General features: G+C 46.5%; 1 protein-coding gene across 1 annotated transcript in view; it reads left to right on the plus strand.

Moving 5' to 3' along the window:
* The first annotated feature begins 374 nt into the window (after nt 1–374).
* LOC144162705 (QRFP-like peptide receptor) overlaps nt 375–27,256 on the plus strand; it is a 138,582-nt gene continuing 111,700 nt past the window's right edge. Inside the window, exon 1 of the mRNA XM_077693346.1 lies at nt 375–563. The gene's annotated coding sequence lies outside the window, so the exon portion shown is untranslated. The remainder of the gene's footprint in view (nt 564–27,256) is intronic.

Consider the following 27,256-nt stretch of genomic DNA (forward strand, 5'->3'; position numbering starts at 1 on the left):
ATATCGGCATGTTGCCAGCGCTGCAACAAAGGTTGTTGACGTTGTTGTTCTGCCTACGTGCAGATCTCCGATTCTACGCAGCCTGTGGCGCGTGCCAGTCCGCGTGCTGACGTAATTCTCCCCGTAACAGAAACAAACGAAAGCGAAGGGAGAGCCGCCAACTCGGTGTAGCAGAAAAAGGAAAGCGGTCGAAGAAATTCGCGCCAAAAGACGAAGAAACGAAAGCGGAGAAGCAGGTGATGCAACACTAAAGAAATTGTGAATATAAGTACCGCCAGGCACGTGCCTTCAAAATCGTAAGCAGACTTGGATATTTGGAGCGGGCGCTGAAGAGAAAGCTCCGAGATGGCGCCACTAGTCAAGGGCGTTGCGAGCGCCGGCAACGAGAATCGTCTGCTAGCGCCGAGCGCGCGTCGGACTTTACCGCGTGCTGCCGGTGGTGTTGGCGGCACCTGTGGAGTTGCTCCCGTCAATTCTGACTTGTGCGCGTTCGGACCTCGGCTACGCTACGGTAGTAGCCCGTGGTGACGTCACTGGGGTGCCTACCTTCTTCCGGCCTCACGGTAAGCTGCCCTCTCCTGCGTCTTCCGGTTTAGGTACATTTGGGAACGCTGTTGACCTACCCCATCGTGAAGTTATCAACGCAGTTGGCGTAGGTAGAAATCAGTTGCACAAAGGCGCGGACAAAAATTAACGGCGCAATTTACCACGTTTTCGCTCCTTTTCGCGGGTCGGGAAGTCGTTATAGGATGTTGTCGTTTAAGAATACGCTATATTTTATTGGCAAACGCCGTTTTTGTTCCTGTCGGTGAAATGAGTGCTTTACATGCCATGGAGCTGTGTCTTGATATGACAGTTCTTTGCCTATATCTCTCCTGTGTCATCTTCACCCACCAATCTTTGAGGATAGGCGCTGCAATGCGAATAATACTAGCTGTAATCGCATCTGGGTTTTGCTGCTCAAGAACGAAGGTTCGCTTTCGGGATATCCCGTTCGTCTCCGTCATGATCTAGACTTCGTAGATTACGGATTTGGTTTTCGATGAGTCCTCGACTTGGCTATACCGTTTTTGCCCCTGTCATTCGAAGTTAAATCTGCCTAGTATGATTTGTTAATCGCCGTCCAAGTACGCTGGTCGCGTTGTAGTTGCCGAACTCGAAGCGCTGCTCGCGATGACTTAACAGCCAGTCGCGATTCTTCGTGGCAAGATCTTTGCGTCAGCCGCCGTACGAGATACTGCACTCATATAATGTGCGTCCGAGAAGCTTTCTCAAGAAGCTTTTTTATTTTCATCGGTAGCATTTTATCGTCCACACTGCAATTTTGACGTTACAAGTTGGTAATATTTTGAGGGTAAGGCTAAAACATTTTTAAGGCAACATAACAAGCATTTGTGGTGAGGGCGTGAAAAGTATGATGGCTCACTGGATTCTTTCGCCAGCCATTTTTTTACCTAGTTTGTTTATCTGTAGTTTAGTAAGTAGCTGTTGTATCAAACCGCTCTAGTCGTGCTAAACCGTCGCGGAAATGACTCCGCCTGAATGGCATCTTTGCTCGCGGGAAATGTTTGCAAATTTTCTGCCACAACTCGTAAAGTTGTGGCGAGCTTGTTAGTACCAACCGCAGCCGTCTCTTATCTCTTCCTCCCAAAAAGATAAACAATAAGATAAACAGAAAAAGGTAAACAATAGGGAAAAAGGGGGTTGCAGCGTTCATGAGGGAGGTGATTTTTAGCGGATTCGTGCCCATTTCGCCAAAAAATTTCACTGAATGTTTCCTCCGAAACACACAGCCTCGTCTATCCTTACGGATCATTCAGATCAAATCAATTCCAACACAAAGTGCTGGGTACTGTGAACAAAAAGACCCAGAAAGGGCTTGACTTGGTCCACGGCCCCTATACAAACCAGATGCAACCAGAACCGAACTTGAACACATCAAATTTGCAAACATGTAACCTGTAGTTAATTAGCAGTCATCGTACTGTCATGAGCTGACCTTTACGGACCACGGGAGCGGTGGCTAACACTAACCGCTGCGTCGTCTCTTTGCGCGGCGCATGCGCTCGAGACCGCGCGCGTCGCAGGCGTGGCCTCGCGGCGCAGCACACATGCCGCTATCGCTTGCTTCTTCGCGATGGCCTCACGCTCCGATTAATTCGCGCAAGGGGATTCTCGCCGACCTTCTTGTGCTGGTCAACACGTCTTCTGTCGAACAGGCGTGCCCGCGCAATCGGCGGCAACGCTGCTCCTCTGGCAGACTTGGCGCGCCGGGAAGCTCATCCGCATCATATACTGAAGCAGAAAGAAATGATGTGCAGTAAAAGCAAAGAATGCACTATGTTTGACCTCGAAGGCCACCACGCAAAGTTCCACGTACTCCTGCTTGTTTGTTCTCGCCGGACTTATAAAAGTTCGGAAATATCAGTGGCTGGCGATCGTTCCGGTGAACAGTTCAAGCTCGACAATCGCATTGTTGAAAAACAATTCCAAATCAAATTATAACAAGGTTAACTGCTTCAATGACTCCTGTATCACCGGGAGATTTACCTCACTCGGCCTCACAGATAGTTAGCAGTCGCAGTTTTAATACAACATGAAGGTATCGCTTCCGAATTCGTTCGAGCAGCCTCACCAGGTTCAAAGAAACCACAGTAAAATTTGGTTTGTTGCAGCCACATTTCTGTCTACTCTCTAATAATAATATTTATGTGGTAATTCTGTTTTATCAATCTAATGCCTACAAAAGTATGTTTAATTGCCGACTAGAAATGACCGCGTTTAGTTTCTCGCGTTAATTTGGTAAATAGCATCGTAAAAATAGGAAAAATGTTCAGCCGTTATGGTACATCCTATATCTCCATCATATCAGTTTATCACACACACACACACAAAAAAAAAAAAAACAGCGTGGGCACGTCAGCTTCGCTGGGTGCATTCATGTCATCGATGAATTATTGAGCCGCCATTTTTTCTTTTGGTTTTGATAATTTCAAATGCTCCAAAATCAAGCTATACTGCGTTTCGCCTGACCACTCACCGGTGTAGTATTTTTTTCCTGCTGCTCAGTTTAGTCTTCATGGCCCCTTCGATTCTTCTTGCGTGCTTTCAATGGGAAAACATTATGTGACTTTTCCTGGCGATAGGTTTCTGCTAAATAGCGTGTGTGTAATGCTGGTTCCGTGAAGATGTCGTAATATCTATTAGATTCATAGCTTCGCAGTATTGATTCCTGAATGATCTTTGGCCTGGTCGCACGCCAACTCAATGGGATCGGCCAACAACGATGCCAAGTGCTGTCAGAAGTTCACCGCCCTCATTACCTGTGCATCAATCAAGACATCATCAACCTGGGTTGCCGAGGAGCTAGCTATCGCCTTAGCCCTCATACACACGAAGTACCCAATCATTATCACGGATTACCAAGCTGCCTGCCGAAGCTTCTTAGCCGGGAGGGTGGCCCCTTCTACTTTAAAGCTACTTTTACCACACCAACCCAGCCGGAAAGTTAATATCATCTGGACTCCTGGCCATTACTCCCTGACGGGCAACAACTTTGCTCATCAGCAAGCCTGCGCCCTTTCTCTCCAGGCTTCCGAGGAAACCACATCGTCAATCCCGCTCGTAACGTATCAGGACATCACGCAATATTACCGGTCCGACAGACAACACTTCCCTCCTCCTCACCCTGCACTATCCAAGGAAGAAGAATCGCTGCTCCGCAGACTACAAACCAATACCTTTCCTCACCCAGTTCGCCTGCATCGTATATTTCCAACTCAATACTCTGCTGTATGCCAGTTTTGTTCACAACCCGGAACTCTAGCTCATATTATAATACATTGTGAGCATAATCCCAAACTATCTCCTCTCTGATGTCCTCTTCCACCCCTGAGGTGTGGGAGAGCCTGGTGACCAGCGACCGTCTGGACGTCCAGCAGCTCCTGGCATCCAGAGCGAAGGCTCTCTGCTCACTTGATGGATTCCCGGACTAGGGAACCACTCCCACTTTAGAAAGCTCAAATTAACGTTTTCTCTCTCTCTCTCTATCTCTCTCTATCTCTCTCTCTCTCTCTCTCTCTCTCTCTCTCTCACCGCCAATTCAACAATGTCCACTTCGCTGCTACGTCGAAATACCCACCTACGATTCCCACATATTCCCATAAGGGGATTGGCTGGTGAAGTTGACAGCTGCTGTAAGAGCCTCACGGCTGATTAACTATATCGGATTTCCACAACGCTTTCGCAATCAAATCCCGTAAGCGGACACTTGTGTAAGCAATAAACAAGTCCCTGTTCCCTCAAACCCCGTAAAACGTATGCAGGAAATGCGAAAATCCAACTTATTTCATGCTACGCATACCATATCACATTCAGTAAACAACACACGAATACGCTCGCGATATAGAAGGCAGCTCCGGCCAGCTCCAACTCACCGCTTCAGCAGGACTTGATTCTTCGAGCCCGGAGAGGAGCAGAAGAGTCTGTGGCGCTGGAAAGAGTGTACCAGCCTAGGACAATCGCGGCACCTTGTTAAAGCTTATGGTTCCGCCTTCGAGCGTTACCAGAAAATTATAAGAAGAAAAATGCCGAGCGCACGTGAGCGTGAGCCGTGTGAGGAGCGCCCCGCGTCGTCCAGGCTTGCGCGTGGGGTTTCGCCACGTGAGGCGCTCACAAAAAAAAAAAAAAAAAAACGAAAAAAATACCGAGCGCACATAACAGTGTGCCCCGTGAGGATCGCCCGGCGTCGGCCAGCTCGACCTTCGCGAACACTCTACCAGCGCTCGTGGTATGATCTTTCGCGTGCGGTTCTCCTCGGCAGTTAACTAGCGTTCGCGCCTGAAGGGGGGATCCCAGACGCCGAGTTCGCGAAGCCGGTTACCGCTGGTTCTAGCGCGTGCTAACGCACGCGGTCCACTTTGGGAGAGATGTGAAAGGCTGCGGACGAAATGATCCGGGCCTATAAGTTAAGGAGAGTACTTTCAGTGGCAAGTTCGGAAATCCATATGACGTGCAACAGCCGGGACTCGGACGAAGGGAGAGGGGCCTCAAGCTCTGCTGTTTCTCCTGGCTTGCACTATTATCGCAAGATGCGCCAGTAATTTTATTGTCAATTTCCTTTCTGTAAGTTAGTTAATTCTGGTTGGATCATCAATTTTGTTCTGAAGTTACAGTTTCCAAATGAATTGTATACACAAAATCCGAATTTGGTAGCAAAAAAGAAAAAAAATCCTAAAATGGGCTTCGTATAACCAGGTTTGAACCTACAACATGACAGGTTGTAGGTACCGAACTGGAGCACATTTATTTGAATTGCCCGCTCTTAGTTAATGTGTACGCGCAAGCTAAGTTGAATTCAGCGCGGTCTACTCACTCAGGCGAAAACTTTACAGATACGGCTGTTATGGCTGGAAGCATTTTGGGGGCACCCGGAAGGTTCTCTTAAAGGCAAATTGCACTCAGATTTCACCTAGACCAAATTTATTTTTAGTGTGCAGTACGTAAACTCGTCCATAGGCTTAGCTGGAGCAGCAGAGTCGACTTTGACGCGGAATATCTCGAAAATTCTGGAAAGGCATTGTTCGAACGATTGTGCTGTAATTAGCAATGCAGCAGTTGTGACCAATTCCTCTTAACTCAAGGCAGGATACGACAAGTGCGTAAAGCGTTCCTCCAGCTAAGACAACGCTGCACCTGCCGGCGGATCGCATAAACAGCCATCACGCGCCAGTGACGCTCCGGCCGGCAGGGTCTTTGTCCTCTGGCCAGCCACACAGCCGGTCGTGCCACGCAGCCTCTAACTATAGTGTAATAGAATTCTAGTACACTATACTTTAAGGCAGCTGAAGAACCGGTCTATACTTGGGAACAAGTTAAGAACGGCTATAGCTCATGTACAGTATCATTCCGCCTAAGCAACGGAATCGGATGTCAACGGGCACTCGCATTTTGAAAGAAGGTTGCTATGAATGCGGGATATCGTCTGCCTTTTCTCACGTAGTTTGTTTGGGGTCGCTGCAGTAGTTTATCAGCATATTAAGTAAAAAAAATCACGAAAACCGCTCTTGTCACGTTCAAAATATTCCCATTAACGCACTGCTTGCGGCGCTAGGAGTAACATCCGGCTGCGGTTTGTGAACGCGTCACCCATTCGCTGCCCCGTGCGCGCATAGAGCGCGCCCGCAGGCCTGCTCCTGAGCTTCTCACCATCCGGCCGCTCGTTGGCCGGCTGCAACGTCACTTGAATGGCCACGCTGGGATTCGAAGTATTGCTGACCTTGTGCGGCGTCCACGCGGGTATTTCAGTCGTTATATTTCGCATCTTTCTTTCTTTTTGGGCAGACTATACGGAAATAGTCTTTTCAAAAGGCCGAAATGCAGTCGCCTTTGAAGGGATTCGATACGCGTTTCTAACATGTCGAAGAAACGCGCCCAATCGTTACATCACGGGGCCGCGCAACATCGGAACGAACGCCTCCGCGAACAGAAGAAAACATGGAAACTCGCTCAAGGTCCTCCGTTCTCTTTCCTGCGCTCTTCGATTTCCAGGCGTCTTTGGTGACTCGCGGTGTCGTCATATAAATAAATAAATAAATAAATAAACAAACAAACAAACAAACAAACAAACAAACAAACAAACAAACAAACAAACAAACAAACAAACAAACAAACAAACAAACAAACAAACAAACAAACAAACAAACAAACAAACAAACAAACAAACAAACAAACAAACAAACAAACAAACAAACAAACAAACAAACAAACAAACAAACAAACAAACAAACAAACAAACAAACAAACAAACAAACAAACAAACAAACAAACAAACAAACAAACAAACAAACAAACAAACAAACAAACAAACAAACAAACAAACAAACAAACAAACAAACAAACAAACAAACAAACAAACAAACAAACAAACAAACAAACAAACAAACAAACAAACAAACAAACAAACAAACAAACAAACAAACAAACAAACAAACAAACAAACAAATAAACAAATAAATAAATAAATAAATAAATAAACAAATAAATAAATAAATAAATAAATAAATAAATAAATAAATAAATAAATAAATAAATAAATAAATAAATAAATAAATAAATAAATAAATAAATAAATAAATAAATAAATAAATAAATAAATAAATAAATAAATAAATAAATAAATAAATAAATAAATAAATAAATAAATAAATAAATAAATAAATAAATAAATAAATAAATAAATAAATAAATAAATAAATAAATAAATAAATAAATAAATAAATAAATAAATAAATAAATAAATAAATAAATAAATAAATAAATAAATAAATAAATAAATAAATAAATAAATAAATAAATAAATAAATAAATAAATAAATAAATAAATAAATAAATAAATAAATAAAGTCGCTCGGACTTTGGGATTCCATTCGGCTCTATAGAATAGGGTATCTCAACATAAGCGCACAGGTCGTCCGGTGCTTTTGCTACAAGAAACGGAAACGTCACTGGTAATAAAACCAGGGTTAACTCTTGTTTGGATGGCATTGACAAGGCCATACAATATTATGCCACGTGATAGGCGTATCCATTAACAATCACCCATCCACGCGCTATATGATGATGTTCTCTGCTTGTATAGATCTTCTCAATTTATTCCCCAACCTCTAGTGTATATATGCGCGTCCTTTTGCGCGTAAGTCCCTAGGACGTGAGGAATATTTAATTACATCAGAAATTTCGTAAAATTGTTAAAGTATTAATTCTACGGGCAACCAGGGAGGCGTATTTTTCTGTGAAATCACAAGTTTTGATATCAGGTTCAATAAATCCGAGTTTCCTCTATATTGAAGGAGAATGTTTATCCCACCTCGTAACAAAAACTCCGACCGTGTATCCTAATTGCTTTGGAAAGTGAAACTCGGATCGAATAATCTTTCTTACGAGGACGGGGCCTTATTTTGGTAAGGAGGAAATGAATTGATAGTGTCCCTGCATGCGACCCCGTGCAATGAAGGCCCACAACGAGTTCAAAGCCAATTGATGCCTACTGGTTTGTTGAATTCGTTTCTCATAGGAATGAACTTACCCGCCGCGGTGGCTCAGTGGCTAAGGCGTTGCGCTGCTGAGCACGAGGTCGCGGGTTCGGTTCCCGGCCGTGGCGGCCGCTTTCCTGATCGAGGCGAAAAGGAAAAACGCCCGTGTGTGCGAGATTTCGGCGCCCGTTAAAGATCCCCACGTGGTCTAAATTAATCCGGAGCCCTCCACTACGGCGCGCCTCATCGCCTGCGTTGCGTCGGCGCGTTAAACCCTACAATGAATGAATGAATGAATGAATGAATGAATGAATGAATCAATCAATCAATCATAGGAAGAACTTGGGAAGACCGTTACAATGTATCTCGGTGTTTGAAGTCTGACATTGCCATCACCACCGTCGCTGTTTTGAAGCGAAGCTTTACTGTTCTCACTGATGGCGTTTGCAACGCGAATACGCCCTGCAGGAAAGCCAACTTTTTCTGACGATGATGATGATTGTGGTTGAAGTGTAGCAAAATTAAAACGCTTCTGTGGGAATGCTTAGTGAAAGCTCCGTTACGCCCCATCCGCTAAACGTTGATGTGCAGTAGAGGGAGGGGGTGACACAGGGAGGCGACGGCGCGACATGTGAATGTGAATGTTTTATTCTACCTGTGAATGTGAATGTTTTACATATACAGGCCTAACATCATGTTCTGAGGTAGACGTCGACAGGTGTTACCCACAGGCCGATGTAGGATGAGAATGGCGTTGCTCTGCGTGCCGTAAGACTGTTAGCCGGGAGACGTTAGGCCTAATTCCCACTTTGAGGTTTACGACGTTAGGCCTACCGTTACATCTTGGGGCTTAACCCCGCAACCAAATCCCACTAAAAAAATTGCTCACGTTAGGCCAACGGAGCCCCCACCCGAGAATTGCTGTGGGTGTTTTAGAAAAGTGGAGCGTACGTCCAGAGCAGTGCATACACTCAGTTTGGGATTGGCCAAGCAAAGAATCCATCCTGAGAAAACTTCGGTGCATCATTGTCTTGATCTTTGTTTCTTATTGTGGACGGTGGAGGGGGTGATCATGCTGATGGACGATCGTGGCACAACGTTGTTACCAACACGGAAAGGCGTCGTGAGTGATAACAAAGCCGCCGCGTGCATGGTTTGGGAACTTGTGACGCCAAAGGTAGCCCAGATGTCAGGGGATCCCAATGCTCGGGCACCGTCATTTCCGGTGAGGCGAAGAAGGTGCTCCGTTCGCTAGCTCTTAACACGCCCGTTTCTCAGATCCCCTCAGTAACCGGGTATCCACTGCACAAGGATGGGGGCCATAGGATCCGCAAAATTATGGGCAGATGCTTCAAATGCGGTGTGCCACTGAGTGCCGGCGCGCAAGTCCAATTGGGGCTTGCCAGGTGTCCGCGCAGTCAGTGAAAATGTCAATGTGGCGATGTTGTCGGCTGTGGTTAGCCGCGTAGACATTTCACGCCAAGATAAAGCCCGAATATCATCACACACAAAAAAAAAACCTTCCAGAATCAGATTAAGTGTCATTTCGAAAAAAAAAACAAAAAAACAAGGGGGTGCACGAGTACTTAAAAATATTAGCTGACAGTTACTATAATCCCCAATGCACAATTTTTGCGCAGCGCGAACTTCACTCTTCTCGGTCACGGTACGTATCTGCTGCGCCTCAGGAAGTTATCGCGTGATCAGCGAAAGGACGGCGGCGCGCGCTGCTCTGCCGTTATCTCGCGGCGCGTCTCAGCCGCCGATAAGCATGTTGCTGCAAATTGTGTTTGACCCTTCCGCGTGTCACGTGGTTCGGTTGAGTTACGAATGGAGGAGGAGCCTTCGGCGAAAGTGCGAGGGGGAGGCAGTCCGAGAGATGACGCCATTGCACTGCGTGCCACCTTCCCCCTGACACTTTCGCCAAACGCTTATCATCCGTTTTCTTTCTACCGTCGGCGTCTCGTTCTCTCGCTCGGTTATGCGGACATCGTCGCTGGCACCCGTCAAACCACTGCACCGGGAGCCAAAGGGTTGCTCACTGAACAAAAATCACAACTGTGATTAATTATCATCGTCCACACCGTCCTCTTGATCGGAAACAGGGAAAAGTCAAGAAGCTAAATTTAATTGTCGTCACTGGAGCCTTGGTAGGCGCGGGTGAAGTCAACGTCATTTCACAACCGTCAGGATCGCCAAGTTGAATATTTTGATGAACTGCACGATGCGCAGAGATATCGAGGCACACGCAGGCGATCGAGGGGCGAAGCCACGCAGTAACGAACGCAAGAAAAAATCTGGCGCGTCACTTAAGTTTGTTTACGCGCCTTGGAGGTGAAAGCCTGGTGATACTTATAAAAGATTCTTTACTGCTTCGTTGCGTCAGCGCCTCTTTTGTCGCACTTGTTCCCTTTTCTTTTCGTGCGAATTAGTTAACCCGTAGAAGTGGCCCACAGGCCACAACTTCCACAGGATAGGAGCTCTGCGCGACCGGGGTGCGCTTGTTATACTCACGTGCCGTCATAGTTATATGTCGCGCGTCACGCACTATTCTGACTTTTGTTCCACCGCTGCCAACATGCGGATACAGCGCTGTCGTAAAGCACCCGGTTCCTATTCAAAAGACCCCGGTTCAAATCCCGTATACAAACTAAAACGTGCAGTCATGGAAAAATGAAATGCAGACACGAAAATATGAACCAGAACACACAAACACTGACATTTCTTCCCATGCAGTTCAGACCGATGGGCGGCTTAAAGGAGCCATGAAGAGAAAATACAACTTCGTTTAATTTGAAAGAACTAGGATTCAGTATCTCACTCAGCTCCATTACAGCCACAAAAGATGTTTTTTTAACGAAGAAAAAACAAGAAGTATTTAAAAACTTTCAAATTTTGCGCCACAGTGACGTGTTATGAGCAAGAATGACGTCATACGGGCCAACAATAAAGCGCAATTTTCAGTGCGTTAACTGCTCGTTAGCATTCAAGTGATGCGGTCAAATAGAACTAGAAGCCCCATTACAGACGTCCAGCCATGTGTCGTCGCGACAGGTCAGTTAGGCGGCCGCCAATCGCACAAACAAGGTTCCGTGACGTCATAGAAAAGTTCCGGGAAATTGGCTAGGGGGTCGCGACTACTTAACACGTTTTCTTTATTATCTCCGTTATGTGTTAAAAGATTGCTATGGTATTGGTATCATTGTTATCGGGACTAAGCAGTCTTTCTAATAAACGCAACTTGTATTTTGTCTTCATGGCTCCTTTAGTTGGGGTAACAAAGTATGGCAATGTGGCTTTTCAAATATACCAAAACCTTGCCATTATTGAACCTCAACGGACAGTATTTTTCAATGCGTGTTATGGTTCATATTGTCCTCTACCGTGTCCTACGCCAAGTGACTGAGGTAAATTACGAACTTGCCCGCCCGGCTCGCTTCGTCAGACTCAACCCGCTCTCCAAAAACAGCCGTCCTGATGATGATTGATGATTGCTACCGGTTTCTCCTTTGTAGCGGGGTGATGACATGCCATCTTACCAAAAGGACCAATGTACCTATGTTTTATACTCTTGGTTCAATACTAGCGCTGCTTAGGGCAGCCACAAAAAGCTTATTAGGCACAAAATACTTTTTTTTTTCCTTTTACATGTGGTAACTGTCCTAGGCAATATTCCCCTCTCTCTTTTTCGTCCACCAGCATTCTAATCTTCTTTTCGTCGCCTAGACAGCCTTGAAGATAACTTCATCTGCGCTACCCTTAAATCCTAGCGCTTCTGGAAGCCGAACATTTCCCTCATGTAGATTTGGATGGATGCCCTCACATTCTAAAACTATGTGCCGCATAGTTTGTTTATTTTCCGCAGACCACGCATACCCCATCATTTTGTGAATACTTTCCCACAAAACTCTTAGTTCGCAGGCAACCTGCTCTAGCCTCAAAAAGCGAAGCACTGCCTTGGGAATTATCGTAGAAATTTTCCTTTGCGTAGAGATTCCCGCGGAAGCATATTGCTGAATGCGCATCGGACAGCCTGTCGTGTGTTGGGGGAACTACTGTGCCGGTTGGTTCCTTTCGTCCGGATGTTCATCGCACACCTTTCCTTTCTCGTTATTTCAATCAGAAGCCAGTTGTTCAGGTGCTTTGGGGAAACCTTACTTCTGTTAGTTGCGTGTGTCCATAGTGGGGCCCCGGCGTTTCGCTGTTTTTGTGGTCTTCGTATGAACGTCGGCGTCTTCACATTTCCACGTTTTACCTGGGCCAGTAAAATCCTTTTCAAACCTTTGCTGCAGCAAAGGCGACATCTATCCGGCGTCTCCATGGGTGAGCCTGAGTTTCTTCTGTGGTTTCGATAGCTCTGCTGTGCTTCTGCGTTAACCTGTGGTTTTTCATTAGGCCGTTTCTTGCACATTGATGTCGTCGTCTTGTCTCTAAAACCTTGTACACAAGATCGATCAGCAGGTTCCTGCACAGCCGTCTCGTTGATCAATTTATTCGTCCTTTTTTGTTGCCTGTAATCGAGAAATTTCATCGTTCGGGTTGCAGTCGTCTGAGCGAGCAACAGGAACGGGTGCCTCCACTTGGTTATTCTTTGAACTAGTCCCTTGCTTGAAGGAAACAGCTTGTTCCCTGACTTCTGGCTGATGATGTTCTTTCAGAGGCGTCATCAAATTGCTGTTTTCGTTCGTAAGGTGACTGTTCTCCAAAGCCGATTCGTTTATGTTTACGATACCATCCTGCTTTTCCAGGGCTATTGTAACAATGTCATCGGTAGAATACTTTTCCAATTCCGGGAACAATCGCTCCATTCTAAATTTGGTCGACAGGATCAGATCTTCGAATTCATAGGCGGCTTCATATTCTTTCTCTAAATCATCCAAGTCGAGAAGTACTTCAATTTCGCTGTCCAGCTTTTTTAGGAGCACAGGTTTTGTCATTAGGCTTTTCTTGAGCGAAATAAGCTCACCGATTGATGGTGTCTCGGTATTCATCCGTGATTTTATGTCGTTGATCAGTGTAGTGGTGTCGTTTCGGATTAGGCTTCTTCGTTTGCAAAGGGCCTCCATGTCAATGCTTGGCGTCGGTAATATCTGTAGGTCGCCGAGTAGAGTCATGGTAGGCGAGAAACCTAAGCCGTTTCTTCCATTGGTCCCGGCAGGCGTTCGTTAAGAGTCGGTAACGTTGTTGAGGCAGTCTGATCGTTGGTCGCTTGGCGAGGCCTCAATTGATCCCTGGGTAGTCGCGTCGGCCTGCGGTCCGTGGTCAGAGGTCACAATCTAGTCCCATCGTTGTGGTCACTCACGCCATCGTTGTGGGGCGGTGCGCACTCAGGTCTTCAACTGTATTATCCATTAATCCTGGTCACGGCACCATTTTGTTGAAGAACCGAGGCGGGTACCGCGGGACGAGGGTGATTAGTTTTAATGGCGGATGGGACTTTTCAATGATGGTGATAGTTGAGGGCAGCTGCGAATAGCCACCTCTTCCTCTTCTAATATTTTTAACAGCGATGTTCAATTTCTCAGCCTTGTACATCTCTAACGACGTTATAGCTTCCATTTTTTTCCCTCCATTTATTCGTTTCAATCTGCCTTGCTTATTTTTTGGTTACCTTCGCTGTTTTGTATTCTCCACTGTTCGTTCCATATTTCATCGTTAGCCTTCTAGTCTTCCTTAACCACTGCATGTCCACGCTTTTCAAGTATAGGTACCTAAAAACCTTAGCTGCCCACCTTCGTTGATCCATTGCCCTCAACCTCATCTCAAAGCATATTTTACTCTGAGCTTCTCTAACTTCAAACGACGCCCAGCCCATATCTCTCTGTAGTGCTTCGTTATTTGTATTTGCATGCGCGCCTAAGGCCAAACGGCCTACCGTTCTCTGGTTCACTTCAAGGCCTGATAGAACGTCCGATTTTAAGCAGAGTAGAGCATTCGCAAATGTGAGACTCGGAACCATTACTCCTTTCCACATTCCTCTCGTCGTGCGTCCTCCTCGACGTGCGTCTTAATCCATACCTTTCACAACCTATAGGACCCTGAGAAGCACCGAGACGGCGCTCCTACAGACGGGGGGCTGTGTTACGGGGCATCAGTTAAATTCTCCGCAAAGAGGGCGCTACATGTACTGCGCTACGCCCGGATCATTATCATGAGAGGAGATGAACAAGACGTTTACGGTGAAGCGCATGGCATTCGCTCCCTGACTTGCGCGGTGCTCTCTTTCACCGTGTTTTTGTAATAACTAGCCTCTAAGTAAGTATTGTAAATACACCCTTGTAAACACGGCTTTACCTTGCATCAATATTTTTGTGTTCGCTTTTCATTTGTATATGATCGTAGGTGTTATTAAAGTCTGTCTTCGGCTACCTAAATCCAAAACATTCTGGTCTGTGTCTGCCTGTCTGTCTGTCGGTACATAATCTCACCACTCAGCCAAGTTTATATAAATTCTGAAACGAGAAGTTTAAATGGATAAAACGTTTCCAAACCACTAAATCTTGTACCATACTTCATATTGCGAAAAGCGAAAACGCCCGTGTGTTCGAGATTTCGGCGCACGTTAAAGATCCCCATGTGGTTGAAATTAACCCGGTGATCTCCAGTACGGCGCGCCTCATCGCATGTGTATAGCGTCGGCGCGTTGAGCCTCGTAATCAATCAGTTACTTCATATTCGTCAACATTAACAAAAACAAAAGTTTAAGCGTATTTGACAACAATACATAACTGGTAGCAACAGCGCCCTTTCAATTAAGAATGTATGTGCGCTTGATTTTTGTGGTAGAAAACGAGAAATACGAGTCGAAACGAGAATTTTGATTAAGAACTACAAAAATGGCGCGCGCCCGTTCTGGGCTCAGACCTTGTGGCGGCAGTCCGATTCAAGCAGATGGCGCGCGAGTAATCGAACTCGGGAAAATAGCAAACCTTAACCGTGTTTATTGTGGGAGGAGGAGCTAGACGGTGCGGGAATAGTGTGAGAAGGGGTGGGGGAGAAGAGGGGCACTTACGTAGCAGGGGCGGTAAAATGCCAGCGCGTTTTGATAACATTTGCGGAGAAGTGAGCAGATACGCAACCGATTTTTTTTATTTACGGTACACAGCGGCGGCTATTTTCTCTGCAGGACAGCAACAACAACAATTACGTGAGGTTTTCTCAGGATGGTGCATTTATAAAGCTTTGAGTTGACATTTTTAGTTTTTTTTATTACTTCAACGGTTTTACTACACAATCAAGTTAGAGAGAGAGAGAGAGAGAGAGAGAGAGAGAGAGAGAGAGAGAGAGAGAGAGAGAGAGAGAGAGAGAGAGAGAGAGAGAGAGAGAGAGCTGTATTTGCCCAGAAGTGGAGAGTTTGGACTCTCTTTGTCGCGTTAAGGCCGACCTCCATGCAGCGAAGTTTCTCGGCGAACTGGGCGCGGCGGACGTCGCGGTTTGACGCGCCGCTCAGTTTTCGTCCCCCCCAACCTCCATGCAACGTGATGCGGGGAACGCCGCCGATGGAAGACAGGACAGGAAGTACAAGGCTGTGGTTGGCTGCGGCCTCAAAATGCAGTTTGCCGCTTCCGGTCGCGTTCACCGCGGCGTGTTCGACATCTAGCTCGCGTAGATCGCCGGCGAACAGCCGTATTCCGACGCTGGCGGCGGGGCGGCCGCCGCCGGGCGACGTTCGCCGCCTTTCGCCTAAATTTCGCTGCATGGAGGTCGGCCTTTAGTCAGCCAGGAGATCTTGGTCCCTGGCGGCTTCTTCGGCCATCTGGACAAGGCGTAGCTGCGTTAGAGGATCAGAGCTAGTACAGTTGAGGACCCTATAGTGTAAAGACTGTATCGGGAGCCTCCATTCATTTTTAGAAATGAAGAAATGCAGTGAATGCTGCAAAAATCAAACGAAAAGGAATAGCAAAAAACAAGTTTAACAACTGCTACACCTGAGCGGTAAAAAAAACACAGTTTAAATAGGCAACAAGTGCACGATAAACAAAAGAAGTCGTACCAAGTGTAGAGCATAATACAGGATTGCGCATTATTAATCCACTGAGCTCGTTCTAAAGTATGCGGCGGGAAGAAAAAATTTCACCTCGGCAACGTACGTTGAAGTAATGTCGTCAAAAAGTCTCAGTGAGGCTGCTTCGCGGCCGCAATGTCGTCGAATGATCGTGCAGTTGGGCAGAATTTTCGCATTAGCGGGAGGACTAATGTTTTACCGATTTTTTTCGTTTGCCTACACTTTACAACTCAAGGAAGAGCAGCAAATGAGGTACTGAAACGCAAAGTACCCAGCATAAAAAAGGCAAAACACCCGCTGAATATACAAACCAAAGCCCCGTACATCTTCTGTAGTTCTTTTCTTTTCTTTTTCTAAATATTAGGTGGAAGACTAGGTTGGACGCGAAAATTGCCGTGCACTGTGCCACGCAACCGTCGATCAAGTCGAATTAACGTCGACGGAGAGCGCTAATGCCTAAAATCCGGGGGAAAGCACGCTACTTAAGACAAAAGGAAAATAAGACTGCGCCGATGTATGCAGCCGTTACAGTTTACTGTCGAGTTCGCAGCAAAAAAAAAGAATAAAAAGAAAACAGAGGAGACAAATTTGCGGAGCGGTCGTGAGAATACCAAATTAGACGAAGCTTGGGACGCCACCCCGGCTTTGAAATGATTACGCGATGTATAAAGCTCAAAACGTCCGTACAGCGGATGTCTGAAAGCTTAGTAAAAACGACAAAAGATAAGGTATGCAAACTCCAATAGCATAACATCATGGGCGTTTGGGGAGTGAGGAGGATGGCTGCTTCGTATAATTCGGTGCTTTGATGTTCGTCTGGAACACTTTCTTTTCACGTGTTTGGTGATTTTATTTTTATTCCCATATGTGATGCATTCACATCCACTGCCTTGAGGTCCAAGAGTGACAGCTTTCTTTCAGGCTTCAGAGCTTCTCGCAATTTATTCTTGCAATTTATTTATCAGCCGAAGGGCTGACATAAAATTACGTCTGGCGCGGAGACAGTTTTAAATTGCGAAGAGAAGGTTGCGAAAGGAACTAAGTGCGTTTGCATTTGCTTTGAAATCTGGAGACATCGTGGAGAAGTGGCCCGTCCTAACGATAAAAGAACAGCATAAAATATATGGGGACACCTATGAACTTCTGATGAGTTGTGAATGCGAAGTCATTAACGTTCAGTTGAACGTCAGTCAGAGCTCCTTCGACCTTCGCGCTGCGAGTGATGCCCTTGAGTTCAACTGCGGGCTATGTTTGGGAGTTTTTTTATTGTATTAAGGATATTTTTAAGGATTTCTCTATCAGAATGTTGGTTCAAGGACAGAATCGTGTAGAAAATATTGCTGATACTATTCTGATACCATGTAGGGAAGCGTAGCTCGCTGGTGACAATGGCGCCGTGGGTGATCCTTGATGACGTGTCGCTACCGCTAGACCACTGCCGTAGTCTCCGCTTTCGACGCGGTTCTGTGCATGCCCAGATGATTCCTAGTGACTTCTTGTTCTAATAATGCAAAGCGTGCCAAATGAAACGCCACGAAGTCAGGTGGGGTGGGTTTAGGAAGCGTTCCGCTGCTTTAGAAATCGCCGACGTTGCTCAATGAGCCAACTAATGCTTTCGAATGTAAAAAGTGCACCCTTTAGCACCCGCAATTTTTCACGTGTTTTATGTCCCGAAAAAGGAAGGATGTGTCTAAGAGGGTGGGAAGGTCTAATGCGTTGGCATCTAGCTTGAGTTCCTATACCCGTTCGTCAATGAATGAATGAATGAATGAATGAATGAATGAATGAATCAATCAATCAATCAATCAATCAATCAATCAATCAATCAATCAGTCAGTCAGTCAGTCAGTCAGTCAGTCAGTCAGTCGGTCGGTCGGTCGGTCGGTCAGTCGGTCAGTCGGTCGGTCGGTCGGTCGGTCGGTCGGTCGGTCGGTCGGTCGGTCAGTCGGTCGGTCGGTCGGTCAGTCGGTCGGTCAGTCGGTCAGTCAGTCGGTCAGTCGGTCAGTCGGTCAGTCAGTCGGTCAGTCAGTCAGTCGGTCAGTCGGTCAGTCGGTCGGTCAGTCAGTCGGTCAGTCAGTCGGTCAGTCGGTCAGTCGGTCAGTCGGTCAGTCAGTCGGTCAGTCGGTCAGTCGGTCAGTCAGTCGGTCAGTCAGTCGGTCAGTCAGTCAGTCACGTTTTGCTGCTATACTGGATTCTGAAAAGACCTGAAATAAAAAAAAAACTTTATTTTTGGGGGGCCCGCACTCCCATGGCAGCCACTTCAATAGCTCCTCTTGAGGCCATTCGCTGAAGAGCGCAAACAGGGGCGCAATCAATGTCCAAGGCACTGTCGCTGACAGCTTTCTTTTTGAACTTTTAGACAACCTTTGCTAGACGTCGGTACTCTTTTGAAGGAGGAGCAGCGTTGCGGCGACTGCCGTGAGGCTTTCACTCTCACACCCGCCCGCCCTTTTTTACTTCGCTAAAATATTGCCCGAATGTTCTGAAACGTCGGCGATTGACACTTTTTATTGACCCATTTTACGATTTGGTATGTCCACTATACCTTTTTGATGCTATTCGAATTTTTCGGCTTTTAAGCCAGAGTTTTCCTCCGTCGATATCTGTCGAACCGTTTCCTCTCTAACCGCTGCCCAGCAGTGGAGCCGCAGTTCAACATCCAAACTAAGTACAGGAAAGGGGCGGTTTGAAGACGTTAAAAGGAACAGGGGAGAGGGAAGAGATTACTGAATGAAAAAAATAGCCTCCATGGCATCCCGCCCTGCGAAAGTGGATGTCCTGCAAAGCTTTTGCAAACCACTACACAAGCTGATGGGGGAGTGTACGGGATGTTCTTTGTTGTCACGGCGGCCTTATCCCTTGCGCCCGAATCCTCTGGCGGCACAGCCTGACGCATGGACGTGCCTTCGAATGACGTCAACCTGCCTTTTCCCGAGCAGCTGCAACCCGAGTCTTTAACAGGAGCACATTTTTCTCAGGCGTCTTATCATCTTTCGCTCAGCTTCGATGCTTGTTTTGGACTTTTTTTTTAACGCATACTGAACTCTATGCTGCACGCTTGATTGCACAGAAACACTGCGCTGGGCTTCTCTGGCGGGAAATGCTGGGTCCTGTCTAACCTGACGCACGCGCTCGGTGTCTTGGTCGAGAACTGCTGGATCGTCCTTGGTTTTTTTTTTTTTTTTTTTTTTTTTTGTACGACACGAAATTTTCCGACCAACGGCAGGCTAACAGCTTCGCTGTAAAATATTTATTGAGCATTAAGTTGGTTGGCTTTTCCGGTTCTGAAAGCTGCGTGCCATCGCAGCAGCCTGGGCGCGAAGGTCCTCGCACTGTAGCTCCCACTGCTCATGGAACGGGAAGAGGCGGGGTTTGGCGCGTAGGGGCATTCCCAGACTAGGCGGTATTTAGGGCATAGCAAGGGGGGAAGTTGTAGGGGTAGGTAGAGGAGGAGGTGTAGTGGAGCATCGTTAATTATTATTTTTCAAAGCGAAGCTTTTCATTTCTCATGATGGCGACGACGTCGCCCTAAAGCGCACTGGAGGAAACCGAATTTTCTTTGATAGTGATGATATTCGTGGGTGAAGTGAAAAATGGTTAAAACGCGAAGATTTGTCTGTTCGAAAGCCAATGTTTTCAAATTCGAAATAGTTACGCTAGAAAGGCACTGCAGGAAAGCCCACTTACACATTGGGTTTCCACAAAGGCGCAACAAGCGCCTTAAAGGAGCCATGAAGACAAAATACAAGTTGGGTTTATTGAAAAGACGGCTTAGTCCCGATAACAATGATACCAATACCATCGCAATCTTCGAAAAAATGACGGTGATAATAAAGAAAACGTGCGTAGCAGTCGCGACCCCCCACCCAATTTCCCGCAACTGTTCTATGACGTCACGGAACCTTGTTTGGACGATTGGCGGCCGCCTAACTGACCTGTCGCGACGACACATGACTGGACGTTTGTAATGGGGCCTCTAGTTCCATTTTATCGCATCACTTGAATGCTAACGTGCAGTTAACGCACTGAAAATTATGTTTTATTGTTGGCCCATATGTCGTCATTCTTGCTCATAACACGTCACTGTGGCGGAAAATTTGAAAGTTTTTAAATACTTCTTGCTTTTTTTCGTTAACAAAACATGTTTTGTGGCTTAATGGAGCTGAGTGCGATACTCAATCCTAGTTCTTTCAAATTAAACGAAGTTGTATTGTCTCTTCATGGCTCCTTTAAGAGAAAAGCAAACGCCTCGTGTGGTACGGATCGAAGCTGCAGGTCTCTCGCGTTATGAAACCGGCGTGTATCCGATTTCGCCATTCCGAATTTTTTTTCTTTATTGCTTGCTTGGTAGCAAAACAAAACGCACTGTATAGTACACAGATTAGAAGCTCCAGCCGCCGGTCGGCTGAAGTGGGTGGCTTCAAACTTATTAAACTGCGCTGGTACATCCTTGTTGGGCAACCACTCTGATTCACTTATATAAACAATACTTTCAATGAAGTACCGTTGCACTGTACGAGCATCCTCGCCTGCCTTTTGAACTTCTTTGCGAGCTTGTACTTTGACTTCAGTATCACAATAAAGAACTGTCCTTTTGATCAAGAGAGGCTTAAGTAACTTCTGAGACGGAAATTTAACGTCTCTTAGTGGTTTTTTTAAACGAATGCAACTATCGTTGTAACTATGCGGATGCACTAAAACAGAGTGCATCATCTTTGGCGACTGCGATGAATCGACATCTCTCCTGAGGTTCATTAACCTGTTTACATCAGAAGTGACTTCAAAGGAAGCTTGAATACGACGTTCGTTTTTCGTATCGCGCTTCTCCCCGAAATGCGCACGCGCGTCGCCGCTAAAAGAAAACGTAATCCTCTTTCCTAATGCGCCTGCTACTAATCCATTTCCGTGAAAAAAACTTGATTACGTTAGGAGCTCCGGAAATGCGCTTATTCGTAGTCGGAAACGGCATTACCTTTGAGCCGCTTTCGGGATACAACTTCTCTTTCTAATTCCCCGTATTTAACGGGGTATAGCATGGCTGCGAAAGATAACCCTAAGAATCGTTATAACGAGCCCAATGCAAGAAAACTTACTTCTAGTCTGACGTCCTAAATAATTCGCAACCTCGTCAAATCTTATCACGCTGGGTTTTATAAAAATACTTGCAATCGCGGCGGCAAAGCTACGTTTGTTTCTGCATTGGAAATTGGCGTCGCCGTAAACACTCGGATTATTCGTATTATGAAATTTTGAGAAATGGCCACGTGCGTTATTCAAAATTTCGTCTTCATCTAACAAGACAGTGGCCAGCATCAATACTGTGGCCACGCGTGAGGCATTCTCGGCAGCGAAACGCCTTAAGCCCGTTCTACATGGTGCGAATTTCGCCAGCGAATGAACAGCTGTGGCGCTGCTCGTGTCTTCTCCTCTATTTCCGTTGCGGTGGCAAATTGCCAGATGTTTCAAACATTCGACCTTTTCCTGTGAACGCCACTTGGCATTTTGCAATTTGTCGCAGCAGTGAAATAAGAAAAAAAGTGTATCGTATTTCCGCACGAGCGGCTCCGCAGCTGCGAATTCGCAGGCGAAATTCGCACCATGTAGAGCGGACTTTACACCGGTGTACCTTGCCTCACCATCACAGATGGCTGAAGGGTTGCTAGGTCTGGCGATTTGTTGCCTATCTGGCGACTTTTCTGAGACTCGTGGCGACAAATCTTTCACTGCGGCGACTTGGCTACTTTCCGGCTCCCTTGAACATCGGTGATTTTATATCTTTGTGGGCCCTACCGATGCTCCAATTTCCGCTAAAAGAATCCTCTATGGCCTTTCAGTGCATTTCAGCCGCTGAGACAAACTGGACAAACACAACAGAACATACTTTTAGGCAGATGACGGTTACCTGGCAAAGTCTAGAGTAGGTCACAAAAAATCGGTCAATCAAACACACCACCGTACAGCGCTACGTACCGGCGGAAATGAAAATTTGACTTGCTGTTTTTCATATCCAGGACCTGATGTCGCATGAATAGCGTCAAAGGCTTCAAGCGACGCCATCGATTTAAAGTGTATTGTTTCAGTAGTTAATGGGAGCTTGAGATCTCATGCAGAGTGGTTGGAGGTGTGTATGACGACGTATAATAGGCACGGGAATGCAAAGGGGCAACGAAAGTGGTAAAACACGGCGTGCAGCAAACGTCCGTTCTAAGTCATTCATATTCTTTGAATGCGTAATCTTCATCTGCATATTTGAGCTTTTTTGTGGACAGTAGACAACCTTTTCCACTCTCCCGGACCACAGGAAACCAATAAAATTTGTAGTACGGTTTTCTCCTTCTCGGAATATCTGCATTTTTTTTCGAGAAGGTTATAGAAAACTACTCACTAGCATCATCTTGCTGGAAATGGGGACTTTTCTGGCTTATTTTCAAACGTTCACGTCTTTTTTTATGTGGAAAGTTTTCCCTGCGACATAACAGATGGATGTACTTACAGAAACACGAACAAGTTAGTTTCGTGTTAAAGTTCAGGGATTGTCGGTGAAACGGTCCATGCACCCAGCGTTGTAGGTTAGGAGGGAGGCCAGGGCGGAGACCAGTTGCACGAAGGTGTCGCAGGCGAACTTGATGCAATCCCGGGCCGGTCGACAGCCGGTGCTGCACATTCATGTCGTGTGTGGAAGAGTAAGGCTGGAAGCTTTTTGGACAATTTCGGCAATTTGCCGGTGACTTTTCTTTCTGAGGACCTGGCAACCCTGGATGGCTGTTTGTTTATAGAGAGCGACGGAAAAACAACTTTAATAATCTTTTATCGCTTCGACGTGATGGGTGGCACTAGTACAGGGCGTACGAAGGAATAGGATTCGCGCAAAAGACGAGGACGAAACGAAGAGAGGACAAGTTCTCTCGTCTCTGCATTCTCGTCTTTTGCGCAAACTTATTCCTTCGTACGTCATGCACCAACTCGCCAGCAAACAAGTCCTACTAGTACAGGGCTCCAGTATCAAGGGCGCCGGTGGCTGCTGTGGCAATGGTTCGGCACTGCTCGTCGTAGTCCACGTTGAGAGCGCCTTACTCTACTGCTCCTCTGTTAGAGGGGGTTGGTGAATTCGGTCGCACTCGGCTGCCGTATGGTAGAGGATGGCTAGTAGGGCGCACTCGGGGCACAGCTGAGGGTATTGGGTTTGGTAGAGTTTTAGGGGCGAAGCTCCTTAAGTCATGGGTCTGTCCATCCCTTGTGTCTGTGGTACGTGACCGCCGCATGCTTTCGGAGATGTCGCAAAGTGGGCCGCGTTGCACGCACAAGAACCGGCTGCAACCGGCAGCGCAAACTCGGCACCGGGAGCGCGAGCTTCTCTGTGTTCGCCAACGGAGGCGCGAGCGCACGTGCACTGCGAGGGGGAAATCACGCAAGAGATCACGCCACGAACGCAGGCCGTCGTTCTCGGAGATCGAACGAGACGCAAGGACCTTTGCTCGTTTCCTGTCGTCTTGTTCGAGCACAAGTTCGCCCTAAATAAAAGTTCTTTCTTTACCGTTGTGTCCCATCCTACGTGACAAATTGTGGTGGAGGTGCGGGGTAGTCCTCGATGGCGCGGGGTCTTTCACCAGGTCTGGGCCTGGGAGCATTGACTCCGAAAATAAAAGTTGATTTGTACAATGTACGCACACAGTCTTACGTCTTTCTTAATGATGTAATGGGCGAACTTTCACGGGAGAGTTACGGTTACCGATGATCTCCCCCTCTCGAGCTTCGCCCCACTTATCATCATTCATTTCGTGGATGTGGCGTGATTTTTTTTGTAGTCGGGAGATGTGGGGGAAAGTGTTCGTTTGCACGACCAGGTGGGAATCTAATTCGGGTTGCCTATAGTATCTTAAGATTTTGTAGTCACCAAGGGTGCTCACGGACCACGCAAAACCACCCTCATTTATACGTGCACTTAGCGAGGAAACCTCTTTGTCCGTCTGTGCCGCTTTTTGCTCCACACTTCTACCGCGCACGAAAATGATATTAATAGAGGAAGCGAAGGCATTCATACCTTGATATAAGCCTCATTTTCACGAATGTTGTCCTGTTTGCAATGCATTTTTGTATAATAGTGAAGGATCTCGGTGCTCAGTGCTCCGTACGGATACATGGGTTCTTATGCGGACATGTAATAATATGGCCCAGGGTCATCATACTGTGAAGTAAGGCTTCCTTGACAGCCCTTGAAAATGTGCCTTCCCAGCAGAGCATATTTGTACAGCAGTAAAACTGAGCTTGTGAGACTCACGCCATGCGTGTTATGAATATGTAAGGCCCTGGCGCAATCATATTTCGACAACGGACCTCTTTTATCACCCCCGAAGAATTTTTTAAAGCAAAGTACTCGTGAATAACAATAAAGCCGACTTTTAAGGGGCTCGGCATGTAGGGCTATCTATTTGGTTTAATGGGGGTTCCTACTATGGCAGCAGGCAGAGTATACAACTCCTCAAAAAATGTCTTCCGAGCAATGCAAAACATTTTTGCTGTTGTTTTCGTTCCATACAACGCGTGCTCGAAGAACAGCAGCAGCATAGTAGGCGGCTCGGTGACGTTCCGGTCTGTAAAAACGGATCCAGTAATAAAATGTCTGGACTAAAATCAGCTTGGTGACGGCGAAACAATCATCCTACCGTACACATCATCATATTTTGTGTGTACGGTTGGCGCAAAGCGAAGTCTCGACGGCCGCGGCGATTCACTGGCACGCAACAGGTTATCTACGAGCAGCGCATTTCCGCTTCGCGAGTTGGTCCACTAATTGATTAAGGACCACGCATCTTGCTTCTAGGCTTGCGGTCGCGGCTGCGACCTCAGTGCCGTAGCAGTGTTCGGGAGAGAGAAGCATATAGACACCACCCGGGGTCTGAACCACAAAGAGTATGGCAGAAATAATGCGGGGTGTAAACCAACCAGGATTCCTTTAATTTATGAGTTCGTGTTCTGCTTGGGCTGAGGTCGAGCTGTGGACCTGGTTTTAGGGACTGTTGGCGTCTACTGTCGTCGTCGTAATCGTTGTCTCATGTAGTCACGGTGCTGAAACACCGAGAAACTCGCTTACTCTTCGCGCTGGTACGTAACGCGTACTAAAAAAAACACCTGGACACTCCTTTACGCCTCGCGTTGGAGCGCTTCGTAACGCGTACTAAAAAAAATACGGGACACTCGTTTGCGCCTCGCGCTAGAGCAGCTTCCTGCTTCAAAGACGTGAGACTTAAACAGCAAAGCTGCATACCTCTACCACCCAACAGTTTCATCTCCGTTGGCAAAAACGCCGAGGCGCCAAGAATACACTTATACACTCGCTGCTTCGCCCATGCCAAGATTTCACGCTGGTGGAAATGGCCCGGGAATTTTTGCTTACATTTAATGTCGCGAATTGGTTTCTTTCTGCCCCGTGACTGCTTTTTGCGATTAGAAAGTTAGCAGTTCAATAGTGATGATGATAGCAATGACAAGAATGTTATTGACGTCTATGATCGTCATCACGATAATCACGACGACGACGACGACGGTAATGGTGAGGAACATGGGACTGTCCATGACCTGGCGGGATCTTAATTCGCGGGATGATGAGGAGATTGCAGCATTTCGTCATCATCCGGCGTGGTTGACACGGCGAGTTAAGATCCCGTTGTTTAGAGACGGTGGCGTGATCGTAACCGTCATCATCGTCGTCGTCGTCTTCGTGATGATTATTATCTGATGATGATGTCATCGTCATCGTTGTTGTTGATGGTGATGTCATTTTTTAGGTTATGATGATGATGAGAGAACTATTGATGGAGCTAAGTCGCACATGCTACAGTACCCGCCTAGTGAGGGCGTTCGTGTTCCGGATAATTTGTTAACGGGAGCGGACGATGCATATCCGCTGTCTCAAAATGGAAAGACGTGACGCCTTCGTGGCGTAAGTAACCCCACAAAAGCACGCGAAACGCGTCGACCGAAAGTTGCCCCAGAGATTGCAACGTTTGCGCCAAGTAAAAACAGTCTACAGCTGACGAGGGTGAAATGTTTCCTGGGCGGGCTGGCTGCACTGAGGAGAGTGTTTACATTGGCCGGGAAAGTTGAGGTTTCTCAGACGGAAAATAATACGGCTGCCTTCGACAGCACAAAAATAAAACGCGGCGCCTATGGTTGAAACAGCGCACGCAGCGTGAAAGGCGCAAACTGCGCTCCAAACTACAAGAACGCCTTATCAACTGATTCTATTTTCTCGGGCAGTGTAGCAGCGCGATGTAAGCTCAGCCTGCTCAGCCGAGTCAATACGGAGGGAAAAAACGCCAAAACGACTCATCCTTTCCGGGGATCAGATTTTGAAAAAATGAAATCTTTTTTAAAGCGAAGCTTTAGTGTTCACACTGATGGCGTCTGTAACGTGAAAATGGCGAAGTGAAAGACAAAAGAAAAAAAAAAACGCTCCCTGTGGCCGGAATTGAACCTGGGTCCCTCGCAATATGAAGCGTGCGGCTATCCGATTGCTCCATTTTGGTGGGTTTTTTTTCTTGACTGCGTGGAAAACTGCAATTATTACAGACTACAAAAGTTATCAGTTAGCCAAGAAGATGCACATCACTGCAGCTAAAAAAAGTCTTTCATCAAAACTCCAGCAAGCGGGCACAAGCGTCGAACAGATTAAGCCACTCCGAATGGCCACTTCACGCCATGGTTGAAGCGGTTTGGTAAACTTAGGCGACAATAAAAGAATCCGTCATCAGAAAGCTGCGCGTGCAACCATCGTCGTCGTTTCATAGAGGTGCACATTTTGAACATTTGAGCGATGGCTCAGAAATGTGATCTTGATCTCAGTCCTTTAGAGGGACAGAAACGCGCAGGCGCGAATATGCCTTACAGAATTTAGTCTCACCTACACGGAAGCGCGCTCACGAGCTACAACTGCAGTTTAAGTACAGTAGACTCTCGGTTAACTCGGTTAAGGCGAACTGAGTTAAAGCGAATTTCATGGTTAGGACAAACAACACTTCTTGCTCCCTTGTAACGTGCTCAATGCAAAAACGCCCGCTTAAGACGTCCTAATGAGAGTAAGAGAAAATTTTCACGATACATTCGAGTTCCTCTTAACGGAAGTTTACGGTATTTTAAGTAAATATTTGGCCTTATAGTTTTCTTGTAACGTGCACAATGCGAAAACGTCTGCTTAAAGGAGCCATGAAGAGAAAATACA

The sequence above is a fragment of the Haemaphysalis longicornis genome, unplaced genomic scaffold (assembly GCF_048455015.1).
Source record: "Haemaphysalis longicornis isolate Haplotype H1 unplaced genomic scaffold, Haemaphysalis longicornis Haplotype H1 scaffold_12, whole genome shotgun sequence".
NCBI lineage: Eukaryota > Metazoa > Arthropoda > Arachnida > Ixodida > Ixodidae > Haemaphysalis > Haemaphysalis longicornis.